General features: G+C 33.3%; 1 long non-coding RNA gene across 2 annotated transcripts in view; it reads right to left on the reverse strand.

The window, feature by feature from the left end:
- LOC143248656 (uncharacterized) overlaps positions 1 to 21,047 on the reverse strand; it is a 104,270-nt gene that overhangs the window by 36,806 nt on the left and 46,417 nt on the right. The window lies entirely within an intron of this gene.

Here is a 21,047-nt window from a genome sequence, read left to right on the forward strand (position 1 = left end):
ATCATGTATGCCTGTTAGAACCTTTGTTGTTGCTAAATGGACCAATTAACATTTTCCTTTTATGAGCAGAACGTTGTGGGTTTTATGAAAACGTGACTTCCTGTTCATCATTGTAGTTTTTAACAATCCAAGTGGTACAGCTTGTTTCTTATACGGTCTCAAATGTGCATATACTTTTGCTTTTCCGTCCATTAGGTGTGCATAATAATTTTGTGCATTTCAACTACGTATACTTCTTTTATTAAATCAAATGTAATGTAGAATCTAGGTTTAAAAATAAGTTATCACCAGCTAACGTTTTATATTTCAATCAACCAACTAGAACAAAATACAACGAGCTTCTGATATTTGACAAAACATTAAATATATATAAGTATGTGTATGTGTTTGTGTGCACAAAAATAATTCATATACGATGACTTTCGTGTTCGGGTTTATTGAAACCTAGAAATCAATCAACATAAGCGACTTTTGTTTTTCCTCTGATTGTCAGCAATCATTGTTTGTAGTTTAATCATAGATACTAGATGTTATCGATTAACTTATATCGGATGAAGCTTGTCAAGCAAAGTACCAGACTGTACATAAGAATAACATTAACTATCGTCAATAAATATTGGAAGTATCACTATTTTTTTATTCTAGTCTTGAGCACCAGTCTTACTGTGTTATTAGTGCTCTAATTATCTATCTATCTTTTGTTGTAGGTCTTTCATTTATTTTTATTATTTGTGTCTTTCTTATAACCCTTTCTCTCTCTCCCTTTCCCATCACTTTATTTAACTTTCGTTCTTATTATAGAAATGGATATTATTTTCTCACTGTCCTTTATATATTCTATTTTACCGCTCGTCTCTTTTTATCATGTTCTTGATAAAATCCTTTTGTCTCAGTTTGTTTCTAATCTGCCTTTCCTGTTATTCGCTTAGAACTTTCTTACATCGAACACTAAGAAAGCCTAGCACGGTGCTCCAGTATGTATGTAGAACATTCTTACATCGAACACTAAGAAAGCCTAGCACAGTGCTCCAGTATGTATGCGTACGTTTTATACTTGTTAACTTTGTCTTACGAATGTAAAAATTCTCTGTAAATTCGTCTAACGCATTATCTCAGCAAAAAGTGGGGTGCGTTATTTACTTATCGTCTGCTACATGTGGCTTTACACAACTGCATGTTTTCCTTTTATTACAAATAACTATCAGTCATCAAAGTGACTGGTACTTTCTAGAAATTCTGATATTTCAGACATTGTCGCCACTTTAAATTATTCATCGCTACTAAGTTAGGTAAACTGTCTACATATGGAAGAAAAACTGGATAGAATAAAAATTCTAATTTATTCTATATATCTATGTAACAAATATTCCAAGCGATCACTTTTGTCTGGATAACCTAAACCTAAAAGGACAGTCATGACAGTGACACTAAAAAGTGCTTAAACCATAAACTATTCGTTTACATATATCTATACAAGTAGAGAAACACTTTTCATGAAAGGAAGTAAATGTAAGGATGGCTAATATCAATCCTACAAAAACAATACAAAAAAAGACACCAGGGATGGTATTTGGATCATCGCTACATAATAGAACAGGTAAGAATTAACACATAGCAATATACATATACTAACATATACGTGTTAGTCAAACACGTGAAAAGCAAAATTCAAGGAGCCATGACTTAAATTATTACACTCCACGCAAGTACGTTTGATTTGGTTTTCTCTGGGTTACACGGGAAAAGCACTTACTTTGGTATCGTTTCTCATCTGTTTAATTCTAACCAGAATGAGTCCGGAATCAACTTTAAGAACCTAGGTATGTTGGTTTAACTAGACTTTTCTTACATATGTGTTTGTGTGATAAAATTAACCACAATATACTGTGAACGTCATGGATAAGTAAATTGTTTACATTTGTACTTCAGAGCGTTCTCATCAGCTCTCCATAGGTTGGATATCTGTTGACGTGTAATCTAAGACTTGAATGTTAAGTCAAAGCTATAAGGAAAAAAAGTAGTAAAAACTGGAGAAGATGTGAAATTGGTTGTTATTTAGAGTTTAAATCTTGGATAATTCTATTGCTTTAATTTCTCATATTTTATTAAATGTAACATAGTATTGTTTGTTTGTTTTATTGTTAAGCACAAAGTTTCACAATGAGTTATCTGTGCTGTGTTTATTAAGGGTATCAAAACCTGATTTTTAGTGTTATAAGCCTTCAAACTTACCGCTGAGTCACTGAGGTGGGGTGGAGTAACATAGTAGTGAACTTGAAGTTAACAGGTGCACAAGAAATAACAAAAGTAAGAATGTTAAACAAAATATACAAAGATTCATTTCTTCATATTTTAAACTATGCCTGACGCCCATTTCTTTACTATTAAAATACGTTAGTGAGCTAAATATTCTGTTTAAACCAGTACCTATTATCGGAGGTCTATGCATACTATATCACACAACATTCATTTCCGCTATACAGTTTTTACGAGGGAAATTTCGAATAACTGAGAGATTTGATGGAGTGCACACATCGACGGACATTTTAATAATTTATAGCATTTTAAACAGCGGTTTAATATGAGAACGACAAGTTCAACAGGAGTAATATGTGATTAGTATTAAATTATTTACAGCATTCTGAGTAATATTTGAATATTACAGTCAACGACACTTATGTACTGATGGATGTTTTAACTATTTAGAGAATTTAAAATAACAGTTTATTAGAGAAATAATACATTCTGTCGAGTTCGCATATTCTTTAAATATTTATACCATTTACAGAAAGGATTAATATCTGGATAATAATGTCAAAATATCTCAAAATCGATGTAGCTTTAATTATTTACAACATATTTAAGACAGGTTATTACTAGGTAGAAAAGTTTGAAATCGTTGCACATTAATAGGCATTTTAATCATTCGCAGAATTTCAGAAAACAGTTTTAAAATGGAATCAGTTTATCTTTAACGTACTAACATTATTCTAAAATACTTTATTTCACATTAGTTTAAGAAACACTTGACATAACTTACGATTATTCACAAAATTTATTAGTTAATACTCTAACGACATTTCAAAACAGATCTGGCCTAACGATGGATATTTCTAGTCTTCATTTGACTAATTTTTTTGGTCCAAAGATTTTGTATATTTTTCAACAGTTTGTGGAACTGATATCATTATCACTTAACAAAGTTTCGATTTTTTTTAACCACGAAAAGCAATTATTTGATAAATATACAGAATACTTTTAAATAGACTATTCAAAGAGCCAAGCCCATGTATTTTCCACGCCAACATACAAATGTTTTTAGTCACTTACATATAACTAGCATTATTTAGACTTGGTTAGCAAGTTAAACACTCGTTGACAATCACTTACCATCCGGCTCTTATCATTTTTAACAGTAGGCTATACATATGTAAAAAAAAGGGTTGTCAACATGGGTATATATACAAATAAACACAATATGGCTATTTGCCATATGAATATTTTAAAAAGTACATGTTCGTGTTTCGCAGTTAATGGTATATTCACTTGTCAATCTATAGCCCCTCTTTCTTTTTCTCGTGCCCCTGATTTCTTTATTGCTCCTAAATTGAGCTCCGCCACGTCTTTTCATTGCAGATTCTCCCTTTCAAAGGACAGATTTATCCAGCGTCGCACAAGGTAACGTAACCTTGCCGTCGACGTACCAACATTCCTGCGAGTAATCTTAGCCCTAACTTCCGTCCTCATTCCATGCTCAATCGAGAACTGCCTGGCGTGACTTGATGTCGTAAAACTGGAGAAACATTACAAGAACAAGTGTTCCATTTCTACTCTGCTAAGAGGGAGAGAGAGAAAAAACTGGACTTACACTATTTCAAAAGTGATGTCTATTAATCAGAACAGTTGTAATGGTCACTTTGTGATAGATCAGCCCGTTTTTCCGTTGACAGTGAAGTCGAGGGATACTGTCGATGAAAGCGAAGGGGAGAGTTCGTAAAAACCATTCTACTTAAAGTGCTAGTTGTTCTTATATAGATTTAAAGAAAATGAAAACAGATTTTTTAAATTCATCTGGATAGTATTGTATATAGTTTAAAAGTGTAAGTGATATATATCTTTAAATTCGTTTAATTGTTTTAATTATTAAAAGACAGAAGTGGTGTTCTGACATTAAATGTAAATTTTCACCTTTTAACTTTTTAGAATCGCTGCTGGCCTTCAACGAAGCGTTTTTATTATGTTCTACAGAAACGGTTTTTTGAAAAAAAAAGCCTGCTATTTTCTATTTCCAGTCTCCACTTCAACAGACCGTTGCTATAAGTAATAATATTCCAACACAACATTCAAACGAGAAGGAAATAGAGAGAGAAACTGGGGGAGGCCTCACGTGGAGAAAAACTCAGAAAGAAGCCCAGGAAGTGCTTTCTCCCCACCTTTTGTTATTCCGAATAGAGCACATTATTGCCACTGCTGTCTTTCAGGGGCTTTTCACGTGTTTTCAAAGTGCATATCTCAAAAGAATATCACTGAAAACGCACTGGAAATAAGCAAGCTCAAACGTTTTCAGATATTTTACCGCCGGACCTACAAAAATCATAATATTCGCAACATCCCTTATTTTCTTTCAATGACCTAACTTTCCACTTATCTTTTCTTCGTATTTAATTTTTAAGCAAGTTATTTATCCAAAGCCATTCACGTGAACAGTCATGATTCAAAGGTAATTTAAAAATATATAAATAAAACATTTATTTCAGAGACGTTCTTCATTAGGCTTAACAGGTTTTATCCTGGCGAGGAGCCGTTGTTCGAAACGTCGTTTACACGTATCTACTTTCGTTTTAAATGGACGTTACGTATTGTAATTTATTTTGTGATTACCTTAGGTTTCGAGCGATGCGTGTGTTTCTACTATTAATAAGATCGACCCTAACGTTTTAAAACAGATTGAAAATTCAAACAATTTTTAACAAACAACGTGAGGTCCTCACACCGATGATACGGTCAGGAACTACGGGTTCAATACCATTAGTAAGTTGTTTTTTTTCACTTGCACATGAAATTGTCCATAATAATCAAAGCCTTTTGCAATGTTGTTTTTTTTGCTCCTGAAATTTCAGGAGAGTTTTTTTTTCTGAATTAATATGGCTTAATAATCTTAGAAGCGGTTGTATTTAACAGAAAAAAGTTCCACTAAACACAAACAATTATTCTGCACCAAGAAGAGATAATCACAAATTACAACCGTTACATATTTTATACTTAACATTTTGTCTTCAAAAGAAGAAGTGTTCATAAATTAGAACAGTTATAAGTACTTTACATTGTTCAAAAAAGACATCTCACAGCTAAAATTGGGTTCACCAAAAATTAGAACGGTTTTAAACCATTTACATGCTGTTGCACCGCTAGTGGAAAGGTTCATAAAAAATTACAGTTGTTGCAAAAATCGGATATGTTTTTACACTGCAAGAAGAAGTGTTCATCGGAAACTACAATTGTGATAGAAACTTCAAGTGATATTGCACTTCCAGAAAAAAATCATTAACTAGATACATTGTGGAGCATTATAAGCTTTTGCACTACCAGAATAAATCTTATCACAGGTTAATATGGTTTTAAATACTCTACAATTAAATTCATACTGTTTTGTTTGATAAATTAAAGGTTGATTTTTGTTTTGGATGAAGTGCAATCAAGTAAAGAAAAATACCTTTAAAATGTTAAATGTGTATAAAATTCCCATTGGACTGTGACAGATATTTAAAAGGCTACAAAATCTGTTTAAACACAGGTACGTATACAACTTTATACAACCTATAGAAAAGTTTAAAAGTTTGGTCAATCTCCCTGTGACCTTTTTTTTAACAGAAGATTACGTTTTAATACAAAGTTTTATTGTTTGTTGTTAATCATAAATCTGCACAATGATGTTTAACGTTATAAGCTCGTTGGACCGACCACCAAGATGTTTTGAATTTGAATAGAAAAATATTTTATAATTCATCGCTGGATAATGTAATTCAAGGACAACTGTATTGAATTCAGTAATGAAATAACATACTAATTTCAAGGCATTTGCATAAAGCATTTTCTACTGAATCTTATGTTGGCTAATAAATATTAAGATAATATAGAAAGTGTTCTTACATTTTCTGTTATTCATTAAAATATCGGGGACTTTGAAACACATTTCATGATCTGTTTAACCATAAAGTACTTGACCATGACATTTTCTCTCAGTTTGTAATGTATCTTTGCACCAGCAAGTTTTTTACTTTAACTTTGATCTGAATACATCTTTATAGCGATACCAAATGTAATTATCAAAACTGCACATTGTAACTTTGTGGCTCGTGTGCTTTTTTCAAAACAAACTCTCAATCTTACATTACTATTCGGTGTGCTGTTTAAATCTTAGCATTTTTCTATAAGCCAGTAGGTTTATAACACTAAAATTGTGATTCGATACCGCCAGTGAGCAGAACAAAGACAACCTACTTTGTAAGTTTATAGTTTACAACAAACTAATAAACGAACAATGAAATGACACTAGAGTGAAACAAATTCATTTCAGATACAGGGTAATTCCCTTTTACAAGAAGTATCTTCTCTGTAGCTTTCTATTCTCCGGACACCTTTATAAGTGCCTTATCGCTTTTTTTGTCTATTATCTATGCCCTCATTTCTTCAAATCTTCCCTGTTTGTGACTTGTTTCGTTTACGGTCTCTGCTATCATCTACTCTATATCTCCTTTATATATGACCTTTCTAATATCATCTTTGTGGTCTCATTTTAACATTTCCTGTAAGTTTGATTTTTTAAAATATTTTGTCTGTGTCTCCTTTCCATTTTTCTTTCTGTTTATATTCTTTTTCGTGCTCTACTATTTATTCCTTCTATTTCATTTCCGTCTCTGTTTCTCTCTTTGTTTTCCAAGTTTCTGTACTCTTCGTTTTCACCTCTGTTTCCCATTGTTTTCCTTTTTGTATATATTCCAGATTTTCCCTTGTGCCCTTCTTTTACCTTACATATCACCTACTTGTGTTCTTTCCTCTTTTATTTCTATTTTCCCCTCTGTATTCACTTCCCACTTTTTCACTTCCTTCTAGGTGTCCTCTATTTTTACTTTGTTTGTTCTTTTATAAATCACTTTCCAAAATTCTTCCCTTCTTTCGCTTCTCATGGTTTCAGATTCTACTTTGTATCCTCTTCTCTCATGTTTCTCTCTTAGTTATGCGCTTTTACATTTCCTCTCACTTCTCTGTTTCATCCATTTTTCATTTAGCATTTCTGTTCCAATAGACTATATCTCTCTCATTCTTCCATTTCGTCAGTTTGTTTTTTACTTTTGGTTCAACATTTCTCTCTTCTCTCTCTCTCTCATTCTGTGTATTTTTTCTTATGCACAGACTCTTCCACTCCGAGTTTATTTTTGTGTAAGTTCATGTTACCTTTATTTTTCGTTTTTAAGTTTTATTTTTCTTTCTCCAAAATGTTTTTGTCGTCATCACATATTCCATCATGTGTTCTTTTGTATTAATGACAGAAATGCCTCATTTATTTTTATTGAAATTCCAACTAACATACTTGCTACATTCCACGCTTGTGTTTCATATAAGTTCTTAGTAAAGGCTCACAGCTATGAAAACTCAACTTGTACCTTTACAGAATAATAATACAATTCTGTGTTGCTTTATTTCAATACAGGAGAGCTTTATTATTGCCACCACAAATTTTCAATTCAAACACTTGTACATACTTGTACACAGTTGCTAAAATGCAGCTCAGGTCGTTAATGTGTGTTTTTCTTATAGCAAAGCCACATCGGGCTATCTGCTCAGCCCACCGAGGGGAATCGAACCCCTGATTTTAGCGTTGTAAATCCGGAGACATACCGCTGTACTAGCGGGGGGGGCAAGTCGTTAATAACTGGCCCGGTATGGCCAAGCATGTTAAGGCGTGCGACTCGTAATCTGAGAGTGGCGGGTTCGCATCCCCGTCGCGCCAAACATGCTCGCCCTTTCAGCCGTGGGGGCGTTATAATGTTATGGTTAATCCCACCATTCGTTGGTAAAATAGTAGCCCAACAATTCCTGGTGGGTGGTGATGACTAGCTACCTTCCCTCCAGTCTTACACTGCTAAATTAGGGACGGCTAGCGCAGATAACCCTTGAGTAGCTTCGCGCGAAATTCAAGACACAAACATATGGATCAAAAGCCAAATATTTATTTTTAAGTTTATTTGATTATTACATTGTGTTTAGCAACACTGAAAAGAAATGTTGTATTTTCGGTAAATATCAAATGGCTCATAGTACACAAACACATTTTATTCAAATTTGATAAACTAATCTAATTTTAATTTTCCAGTCAATGAAGACGTTGCATATTTGGCTTATACAAAACTAAAATATCTCAATATTTCCTGTTATAAGGCTGATTTGAGAAGGTATTTGATGTTTAGGGCGCTTGACTCATAATCTGAGGGTTACGGGTTCGAATCCCTGTCCCACCAAACATACTCGCCCTTTCAGCCGTGGGGGCTTTATAATGTAACAGTAATTCCTACTATTTGGTGGTAAAAAAAAGAGTAGCCCAAGAGTTGGCGATGGATGATGATGACTAGCTGCCTTTCCTCTAGTCTTACACTACTTAACTAAGGACGGTTAGCGCAGAGACCTCCCGTGTAGCTTTCCGCGAAAATTGAAAACAAGCGAACAAACAGAATTTAATAAGATAAATATATATACTTATTTATTGGTAATTTATTTCATTCAGGAAATCATATTTCCATCAAAACATGTTTGCATGTGTTTATTTATCATCCGCCTCTAATGTTTACTGAATTTTAACATCTATATGAAAAAATATCTTATTTTATTATTTAGCTTTGTGACTTTAATCTGTTGCTCAGATCTGTGTATTATAGTGGGCAAATTTCTAAATCATTAAACAAAGCAATTAAACACGATCTAACCGTCATTCAAAAATCCTTTTGCGTCTGTTGAATTTCAAACGTATGTTGTCCCAAAGTATATTGTGGTTATCTTCTTCGAAACTTAGTTTACGTTAAGTTTACTGTTTACATTATCAAAACTCTCACGTTTTAAAGTGTGAAATAGTCCTATGAAAAAAAAAAAAAAAAGACTCCAAACCAATGTGTCTGGACAATTTTCCAGGTAGCTCATTTAAAATCTGAGCGTGATTCTTGGACTAATGTCCTTTAATAAAATACTGTGCATATTGAACTACCCTTGGGGTGTCTCACGTAGAAAAGCCTTTTCTACTGAATTCGTAAGAAAGTATCCACGCATGGTGTTTGAGACCTCAATACATTATTTATCAAAAGTCGTCACGTGGACAGCAAAACCTTTTTCATTGAAATAACATTACAGCAAGGACGGTGTTTCAACAGTTTCTGAATGCCTCTGGTTGTATTTCAGGCCTCCAAAGAGACCTGAAAGATTTAAAACCAAAACAACTGCCAAAATTGAATGGACAGCGTCTCATTTCCCTAACGCTTGTACGTGGTCTTACACGGGTTTTTTATTCTTCCTCTTAAACTACTGAAAAATTGAAAAAAAAATAAAAATTTCATTTCTGTACAAGTAATGAAGGATAGTGTAGCAACTACGTCATATCAAACACTTTTTAATCTGTTTTGAGTTGAGGTAAACACAAATGTTAGTGATATCATCATAATGTATTCTGAATCAAATTATTCATCTTGGACAATACTCTGTAGAGCGACTTGGAGTGTTATAGGACGTTGTGTGAACAATTGATGAATATCATGTATAACTTGTCTTGGGATTTAAGGTAAGCCTACAAATAGTCATGGTGTTTATGATAAAAGTATTGGCGTTTGTACTATGGACAGTAATTATATAAACCTAACATGGAATTTCAGTTATGCTTTTCTAAACTTTCGGTTCTAGCTTTTTAAATGGTTGCTACAGAGACGTAATGGGAATGAGAGAAGGTGATATTTAGACTAAACTTGGACTAAAGAACGATACAAGTCAAAACGTACTCAGATACATAAATAGATCAATAACAGCGCAAGGAACAGGACCATCATGCCATCGTATAGATCATTTTGGGCTAAAATCTGAATATTGCTTCAAACTTGACAGAGTTGAGATCCATTTTAATGAATGAAAACAATGTTTTGTAGCCATTGTAAGAGCTTCGTGATTACATGAAGGGCAAAACACTAGTGTAAGGTTCATTGTTGTGATCACCCTGCTTGTTTTATGAATATCTTCACAAATATATAGGAATAAACCTAGCAAAAGTAAGAATAACAAGACAAATATGCATGTGTTCATCTTGCTGTTTGCAAGAGTATCCACGAAGATCTAAAAAAACAAAGCTGGTTGATAAAGGATTTAAACATATTTCAAGAAATAAAACTACCAAAACAAAGGAATATTTCCAAGCTTACTAGTGTATTTGTATGTGTAAAGAATACAAAAGAATCTAAAGCAATGAGCTTACCGAAACGAAGAATAAGCCTAGGAGGTTAGTATGTTGGTTTCGAGATTAGCCACCAGAATTTAAAGAAATACATCCACCACCACAACGTAAAAGAAATTCCACCCTTTGAATATTTTCGAAGCACTGGACAAGACATTTTACCATTCAAATTAAGTTTTTATTCGTTTAGCAACATTACGATCAGTCACATAACCTAGCTTGTCACATCAGACTCAATACAATAACAAATCTGATATATTTTTTATTACTTAATTTAATGTTCCAGAAAACGTCAATAAATGAAAATTGAAAACATTCGTAATAACGACAAGAGAAGTGTGGAAGTTTTTATGTCAGATTACTTTTTTTATATAATTACCATTCTACAGAACAATTTAACAAGCTAAAGTGTAGGATTCGTAACCTGCAATGCCAAACAGAAGAAGTTTATTTCTGATATGCCAAGAGATTTCTCTTGTCTTTATGAGAACATGTTACATTATATGAATTCAGAAAAAATAACACTATTTCTATTAACTTAAAGTTGTGGGAGCTCCTACGAAGTTTTAACACACTAACACAGCCAGGAAAACAAAACGACATATTTTTGCCACTCAGTTTCTTTTAACGAACATTTTCCTCCTTTCCTTATTAATCAAGTAAATATTACTTAACATGTACTACGTATTCTCCTGGAATAGTCGGTTTAAATCTAACATCGATTGGAGTGAGAGAAAAATACCTTAACATTAATCTACACAGAAGTTTCAACGTTATGCATAATTAAAATAAATATCTTACTGATACTCTTTAAAAAATGGAGTGGAAGATAAAATGACATAAAAAAGATCAGTTTTTGTATTAGTTTTATATGTTTATTTGATACTCAAAGCAAATCGTGATAATATTCCCTGGGTTCTTCAGTACGGTTGATACCCGATACACTTTACTGAATCCATGCTGGAAAACGTTATCTCTGCTTATCATTTGATACTACTTCCTCCACAAGAAATTAAAACCGTGTTCTCCAGTGTAAATGTATGGAGTGTAATACGAGATCCAACGTTTCCAAATCGAAACAGCCATATAATTATTGATGTGTAAAAATCGTAGGCTACATAATCAATAGCTTCGAGATATCGAACATTCCAAGGTTCATACCAAGGCGCCAGAACCTGTAACAAAGAACTTTGTTGTTGTTGTTTATTTAATTTCATATGGTCTTCCTTTAAAAACGCACTCCGGTAGTAGAGCGGTATCTCTGCAGACTCACGCACTGATAGAAACCGGTTTTCGATACCCTTGGTGGGCAGAGCAGAGATAGCCCATTGTGTAGGTTTGTACTTGATTCCACCCAAACAGAATTCTTCTAAAATATTTAAATTTATTTAATAAAATATATTTGACTGGCAATAAATATAGAAATTTCAACGCATATTTCTTGCCAACTCAAGATCAATCTTTGTATTCGTTCAACGCGACAATATCTCAATTGTCTGTACAGTTGACATTGCAAGGATCGGTCTCAGAATTATACGTTTTTATGTTTATCTCTTGGCTACAAAAATCATTCCTAATAGAACAAATACTTCAGAGATAAAAGGCGTGGTTTGATTTGAATTTCGCGCAAAACTACTCAAGAGCTATCTGCGCTATCCGCCCCTAATTTAGCAGTGTAAGACTAGAGGAAATGCAGCTAGTCATCACCACCCACCGCCAACTCTCTGGCTACTCTTTTACCAACGAATAGTGGGATTCACCCTCTCATTATAATGCCCCCACTGCTGATAGGGCGAGCATGTTTGGTGTGACATGCATTCGAACCCGCGACCCTCGGATTACGAGTCGAGGGCCTTAACCACCTGGCCATGCCGGACCAGGAGGTAAAAACGCATGAGTTTACATTAGAGAGCTGCAGAGAAACCATATTCTGTACTGTAGACAAATATTTTTAACAAATGTATTATCAAATTTATGTAAGATGTATTTCCCACAAAAAATAAATGATTTGAACAATTTTAATGTGAAAACATTTTTATAATAAATGAGTCTGAGTTAGAAACATTACAAACTAAAAAAATGTAATTCACTCAATAACTAGCCATATCATTACAAACACTCAACTACCCGCTTTAACTTTCTTCTAGATAACAGAACAACAACAACAAAAAACCCTGTTAGATTGAGCATCACTAGTCTCCTGGGGCGTCAACAATAACTTTATGGGCTTGCAGCCCGAGATTCGGTTCCTCGCGGATAGCAGAGTGCGGGTAGTTCATTGTGTAGCTTATGAACAAACAAATAAAAAATATGGCTAATTCTATTACGATTTGTAGTAAGAACTGGGGTTTTAAACGCGGTATGTCAGGCTTTCTTTGTAACACGGGCTGCTTCCACTATTTTGTAAATCCTAACAAGATAGTTTCAGGTACTATATGGTTCCGGTTTATAAGATGTCTTGTCTATACTGATGTGCTAAACAAAGCCAATATAGTACATTGGGTTTATTTAATATAGTCACACAACTGTATACAAGGGCTGTGTTTGCATAGTCTTATCTGATTTTGAATTGGTAGATCAGAAGTAAGGCAGCTAACCAACGTCACCTACATCAGCTCTTGAGCTACACTCATCTGAGACAATAGGAGCATTCGATCAAAGAGCCACGACAGTTTTCTTGCGGCATTGGGACGCGAAACTTGGACCCTCGGATCCACATTCTGGCAATATTAACCACTAGGCCACGCCTGGTTATAAGTTTACATCCCTTTCCGAAAATGTTTCATTGTACATTCATTACTTTTTTCTGAGTGCCTCCTCATCAAGTATGTCTGCTACGAACCGTGTATCAATACTCATGGCGGGGAGAGAACAAATATACCTTTGTGCTTAATAACAACATACTTCTGAGTTTTAGTGGATGAATACGTTTCTGATGATACTGCATAATCGAAAATCAGAAAAGTGACGTAAAGCTGGACAACACGATTCTCTAATTGCTTCGTGAGATTGTAAAATGCATCTACTTGGTTATCTTCGTTACAGTAACAAACGATTTGTGGAATATTAAACATTAAAGATTGTCTTTCACCCTTTATTCTTTGTCGTTTGGGTCGTCACAAGAAAAAAAAAATCGTTTAGCAAGGTAGCGGCTGTCTCTCATCACAAGCCGCCATTCTATCTAATTACTTTTGAAACCCCGAAGAAAATTTTCTTTAGAAGGATGTAACAGTCTACAGTTTCCAGGCAGACGAGGCGAAATTCTAGGTTATTAAAACTGCGGTTGCTATTGACAACTTTGACGTTTTCCCTATATTACTCGAGATTTCCTGGTTACTATGGCAACGAAGTAGGGGGATGCAGCGATATGCGACATTTCCGCACTGCAGAAAACAAGGCCGTAAAAAACAGTCTGCTAGGTCCCGTGGAGCGAAAGCTTCATAACCCAAGGAAGCGGTTTCTTTGGAAATGACATCGTTTCAATATATAAAAAAAGCTTCTGTGAGAGCTACGGGCTACGAATCGACTATAAAGAAAAATAAAAAATTACTGAACTGATGGTATTAACTACTTTATATTTGTATAGAAGAACCAAACACCTACGTGATGAATGAAATTTCTCGTCGTTTTAACTTTCATTTTTAGCCTAAGAATACGACGATGTATTCTAACAGTTTTGTAGTGGCTCAGCGTTGCATTCATCGTTGAGAATTTCAGGTTTCTTACATTATAATACTGCTCTCAGCAACATCTTGGCAACATGAAAATTTTCAATTATATTTTTCGATTAAAGGTAGATTATTAATGTTTCAATTTAAATATTTGGAGTTCATGATTTCAACAAATATTTTTTTTTGTTTTCTGTTTTGTTCTTCTCACTTTACAAGATATAATCGCATGTTTCAACCTCACTTAAACAAAGGAAACAAAACGGTGAAGAAAAAAGGTATTTATTTCATGATTCAGACGTACAATAATACATAATGTTACGACGAATTATCTTCCTTTAAGAAATTTAAAATATACATATGGAACATAAACCAAAGTGTAACCATTGTTTTATCTGTTCTATCAACACCCGATCGTATTCCTATGTTAACTGAAATTCAGTTTCATTCCAAATTTTAATAGACAGAAAAAGAGATAACTTATGAATATATTATGGGATAATTTGCGCGCGAAAAGAACTGTTACTTTTAAATATGTATTTGGTCCACTTTTCCTTTTTCAAGTCAAATTGTGTGTTATAAGCGTATTCATTTATACTCTGTGTATATTAAACTATCAGAATTTCTCGGCACTGTTTTATTTCTCAGTTTTAAGAGTATTCAATAGTAATTTTTGAGGTTCTGCGAAGAAAAGTTACATTTCTTATGTAAGTTGAAATTATTTTAAAACCCCCTTCCCAAAATAATCGTTTTTTATTTTGTGTATGGAGAAAACAGGTAAATTTTATCACATTTATGTCAGCCTGTTCAATACAACACAACATGCAAAAGATATTGAACTTTGAATGTAAATTTACATAAAAAACCTTATAGTTTACAATCCTGAACGAATTGTTTAAAGGAGTCGATAAAAGATGTTACAAGTACATGCACCTAACCTCGCCCACTAAAAGCTGACATGACAATCATTTTAAGGGAACTCCACTTGAATTGAGGGCGTTAACTTCGATTAATCTTTATATACATACCGTGTACATGGTTTGGCTTTTTCCATTTCTTACTCTTTCTTTCTATCTTATTTTTGTTGTATTTTAATAGTTAAACTTGCTTAATATTGTATCATACCGAGAACCGAACTGGCTGCGTTCCCGACAAAAATTCTACTTACGGGATTTTACGGACTTTAAATGAAGGTATATGCATATACGCATAAATTTCATGTAATAATGAATGGCATCTTGAAATATAAATTATCATCATTTATATATATATATATATATAAAGATATTGGTACGTGCGCTTAAAAATGTTTTTCACATTGGTTCAAGATGAAATAATACAATTACACAAATAAATTGATAATTTTAATAAAAAACAAAACAATTACATAAAGAAAGATGATAACAGTTTATAATTAAAATAAGTATTGTGTTTACAGTTACTTTTAACACTTGAGTGTATCATTTGATTTACTTAAGTTAAATGTAAAGCTCTTAATGAGAACGATCAAACATTTAAAGTGTTTCAAAACTATTCTTGGATAGATTAATACAATACTAATAGGAAATACAACTGAAAACTAAAATAATATTTATAAGATGTATATATATGTAAACTGCTGGCTGTATGTATTTCAACTTCATTTTACATCTTATCTGCAGAGTACGGTATCTTGTAAAAAATTATTTCCGATGTTACTCTATATATCTGAGATATATTGTATAACACGTAATATCTTTCTTTAGCATCAATACTGAATGTTTTTATCAGTATTTTGTTCCCTGCGATAGACACCTTAGATAACCCGCTGTTTAGATTCTCGCTCACCAATAAACAAACAAACGAAATCAATGTTTTGTTTTGTTTTAATATGTGTGAACTATTGTACAACAATACAGTGTGTGGTAATATAACAATGTAGTAGATCTTTTGCAGCATATGACACTTTAATGTAATGTCTTATTTTATTTCAAACAGATGTCAACACAACGTAAAGTCATAGTATGCAGCTTATAAGAGTCAACATAACGATATGTGTTACTTAGAGTTTGTATTATGAGACAACACAAGATATATCCTACTGTATTTGGGAGCAGATGTCAACGCAACAGCAAGTTATACTTAGTTTTCAGTATGAGTCAACACAATGTACTGTATTATTTTATATAAAGCCTGTGTAAACTCAACGTAATGACATTTTTACTTTAACAATTTTGTCAACATAGCTTAAGGAGATTTGGTCTATGATATGTGTCAATACAACGTAATGCCTAAGTTTATTTAGAGTAGATGTTGTCACAACGTAAAATCATATTTTGTTTAAAGTGTGTCAACACAACCTAAGGAATCGTTTGGTCTATGATACATACCAACAGAACGCAATGTCCCAGTTTATTTGTAACTAATGTTTTTACAGCGTGAAGACATGCTTTTTTGAAGTAGATGTCCACACAACCTTAGGTAATTTTTAGCACTGTGATATACGTCAGTACAATGTCATATTCCAGTTCATTTGGAAGAGATATTTTCACAACGTGAAATCGTACTTAATTTACTGTTGTTGTTGTTGTTTTTGAATTAAGCACAAAGCTACACAATGGGCTATCTGTGCTCTGTCCACCACGAGTATCAAAACCCGGTTTTTAGCGTTGTAAGTCCGCAGACATACCGCTGAGCCACTGTGGGGCACTTAATTTACTACTTGTTTAACTAGCAAAGTAATATCACAACGTACTTACAGAAAATATTAGCACATCATAACTTTGTAGTGAATCTCGTCAAAAACAAATAACATATCTTCTTTAAATCTTAACACAACAAAATACCGTATTTATTTGTAGTACAAGTTCTTGTAACATAGTGTTTTACATTTTTGGAGTTGTTGTTAACCGCATGTATATCTACATTACATAGTATTTTGAGCGGATATCCACACACAATATTATCATGTGGGGCACTTAATTTACTACTTGTTTAACTAGCAAAGTAATATCACAACTTACTTACAGCAAATATTAGCACATCATAACTTTGTAGTGAATCTCGTCAAAAACAAATAACATATCTTCTTTAAATATTAACACAACAAAATACCGTATTTATTTGTAGTACAAGTTCTTGTAACATAGTGTTTTACATTTTTGGAGTTGTTGTTAACCGCATGTATATCTACATTACATAGTATTTTGAGCGGATATCCACACACAATATTATCATGTTTTGCTTCTTGCTTAGTGAAAATTTACAAAAAAATAGAGAGTCGATATCAGAATAATGACTCATTTTATTCTACAATAATGTTGTCTATACATCATAATATTACGCTTTGTTCGAATTAAATGTCCACACTATATAACGTCTTTCTTAATTTGACGATGTTTTCCTGTCTTCGAAATTCGAACGTATGGCACAAACAACTCTATGGTTTGTCAGAGTTTAACCTCTAACAAAACATGTAACCTTCTGTCACGTGCCTGAAACGCATGACTATTGTGCTGAGATAATGTAGCTATAGGCCTGCTACCGCTAATTGTGGCTTGAAACTATATCTACATCGTTGTACAAAAATGTGTAGTTTTTTACATGAGGTAGTTAGCCTTGGAACAATCCGATTATCTGTAAATAAAGTAGTAGGGAAACGTACACAGCATAGAAATAACCTTACCTATGAAAAAAAAAAATACTTCTGTGGTATACGTTTCAAACAAATATCAGTATCACCATTTCCATACATGTCATCTTTAAAATATTCGTGTTAAGTAGTTCTAATTTATATATATGATCTTTTATTAAATATTAATACGTATAGAGAGGAGTATGAATGTGCCTTAACGTACACTCACACATATCTCTGGAGTTTACAGAGAAACACTATTTAAATTACTTTACGTTTTAAATACTTAAGACATTTCGAACGCAGACATCGTGACTAAAACATACTTCACGTTCATTCTCTCTAATGAGTTAAAAAGTTAAAACATTCTTTTCTTGGGGTCCAAACAAAATTATTTGCACATGCTCTTTCGTGTAAGAAGTTTTAAACATTCACGTAAGTACGGTATGTCTATAAGTATCAATTAGTTTGTGAACTCTGTTTATAAAAGTAAATAACAGAGAGATATTTCAAACATTTTCTCCTATTCATACTTGTATGAACTGATAATCGCGTTTTAAACATATCTTTTGTACTGTATAATTGGCAAACTTCCATATTTGTGTTTATAGAAAAGCTATTATATCGTACTTTTTTTGAAAATAAATTCATTCCCAACTTTCAACTAGCGTAACTTGTTATTTTTCTTTCATTTGTATCCAAAACACAAATGTAAGTGTATCATGAATTGGCTATCGACATATGTATATTCAATATCAACAACGTATGCTGTCTGAATTAATTATCGCACGATAAATTCGCATTAACGGCATTGATTCCGTATCGAATCTTTTTCTGCACCCTTACATGCAAAAAAAACAACAACAACAAAACACAACAGACTTGAAGGTGGTCAGGATTACATACTATAATAATCCATATGCTGAAGAAAAACTTTATATAATTGCTAAAATTATTCTTCTCGGAATTTCTCTGTGTGATACTAAACAACTGTTCGGACGAATGGAGAAAAACTGAATTCAGTAAAACCGTTTCCTGTACGGTTTTACTAGTCTGTCCCCACCTCCCTCATGTACGAGGTAACGGCTGACCATTTTTAATCTGTTCATGTTCACATGCAATAGTGTCATCTGTTACAATCGAACTTCGATCTGAACTGTCGATGATGCATTGTCTAATCAACAGACGGAAGTGTCGGGCACTGTCTTGGGGTCATCAGTGATTTTCCGTCGTCTTTGAAGAATGAAACTTCATTTTCGTTTTGCCAAAGACAGAGACATTAAAAAAAAAAAAACAGAAAAATAATGTGGACGCGAGACTGACGACGCAGTATGGGAAGAAAAAAACCTTCAAAGATTCATACACTTTACTTATCAATTGATTAATGAGGCTTTGATGAAATGTCCAGTTGATTTTCCTAAAGCGCGTGAACACGCTAGACACAAGACAACGATGTCCATTGAGAAGACATCGCAATGCCCAAACAAATGACATTCTCGAGAACTGATGCAAAGAAGTCTATGTGCCTATTCTTTTTTTACCTATTATTGCGTGTTCTGTCTTGTTTATGTTAAGGAAGTGAGAGTCATTCCTACTGTCAAGGTTAATTGAAATTGAAGTGTAGATATGCACTCCAAAACACTCTAGAGTCTCCTCGGGAAAAAAAACAACGACTTTATTGTAAATGAATGAATGCACCCTCGATGTTAATGTCAGTCGGCGAGAGAAGATACGTGCACACGTCAAAGACGTCCGATCTTTATAAGTAATAAAGTTATTTTTAAAAGCCTTAGGAATTTCAGTTGGAAAAAAAAATCAAACCATATGAGCTAGCCTCCTTCTCCTCTGGGACTTAAAAGCTCAGAGCTTGAAACTTATGATACAACACCTTGACTAGAGCAATGTCAACTAAGAGTGAAAAGTGCTTTCCAAACTGACAAGAGTAGCCTAACTTTAAAAACTGTTTTTTTTACTTCAAATTATTGCTTTCACTTATATTTTCCCATTTTCTCTCTTTGTTTGTATGTGTTTTCCTCTAGGTCTTATTGTGTGTATTAAGTGCAGATTAAACTCGACATTTTATTAAAACTACAAGGCTGGTTTTCATAATTAACGTGAGCTGTTATTGATACAATAAAATCGGCATCTATACAAGTAGAGACCATTTCTTACCACACACACTTTAGCACCAATTATGTACGCAAACTCTATTCTTCAGCGATTGACAAGGTTCGCATTCATAATTTTCTTAAACTTTAAAGTACTAATTTCAGTAAAACCATATAACAGTTAAACCATTGAAAAAATACATGATTAATTCAATATACAGTATGCCAAGGAAATGTCTGTAACCCCTATATGACATACATGTTTCTAAATAATGTAACATTTGGTATCTTGTTTATATATACGTAAGGAGAGAAAGTGGAAGACTAGCCAACAAAGGAAATTCAGGTTAATAATACCTTTATACAGCCATTACACTTTTCATTCATCAAAGTAAACGGTTTTGGTATTTAGTTTTACATCTTTTGTTTGTACTGTATCAAAAAATACATACATTTTAAGTCGTGTTTTTAAATATTTCATTCAGCAGTTGTCTGAAAGTCAAAACAAGTTTAATGTTTTAGCATTATCAAAATACATTCTATTGTAAGAGCATGAACAAAACGGAACGTTTCAGTGGATTTTGTCTTTAGAAATTCAAATGTTCCCGAGAAGAAAAAAAACAACAAAATTAAATTATGAGCTCAGTGTCTCAGTCTGTAATATCAACAACAGTTGTAACACATGAACACAACAGTTGTACCACATTAACACGATATTTGTGCCATATCAATACAACAGTTGTATCATAGCAACACAACATTTGTACCACATTAACACGATATTTGTGCCATATAAATACAACAGTTGTATTATAGCAACACAACATTTGTACCACACCCACACAACAGTTGTGCTATATCAACACGACATATGTGCCACATCAAAAAAACGTTTGTACCATATGAACACGACATTTGTACCACACCCACACAACAGTTGTGCCATATCAACTCGACATTTGTGTCATATCAATACAACAGTTGTACTATATCAACACGATATATGTGCCACATCAAAAAAACATTTGTACCATATTAACACGACATTTGTACCATATTCACACAACAGTTGTGCTATATCGACTCGACATTTGTGTCAGATTCACACAACATTTTTACCCAACCACGCTATAGTCTTATTATATTAACGCAGCATTTGCATACAACAGTTGTAC

Source organism: Tachypleus tridentatus, chromosome 1 (genome assembly GCF_004210375.1).
Source record: "Tachypleus tridentatus isolate NWPU-2018 chromosome 1, ASM421037v1, whole genome shotgun sequence".
NCBI classification, from domain to species: Eukaryota; Metazoa; Arthropoda; class Merostomata; order Xiphosura; family Limulidae; genus Tachypleus; species Tachypleus tridentatus.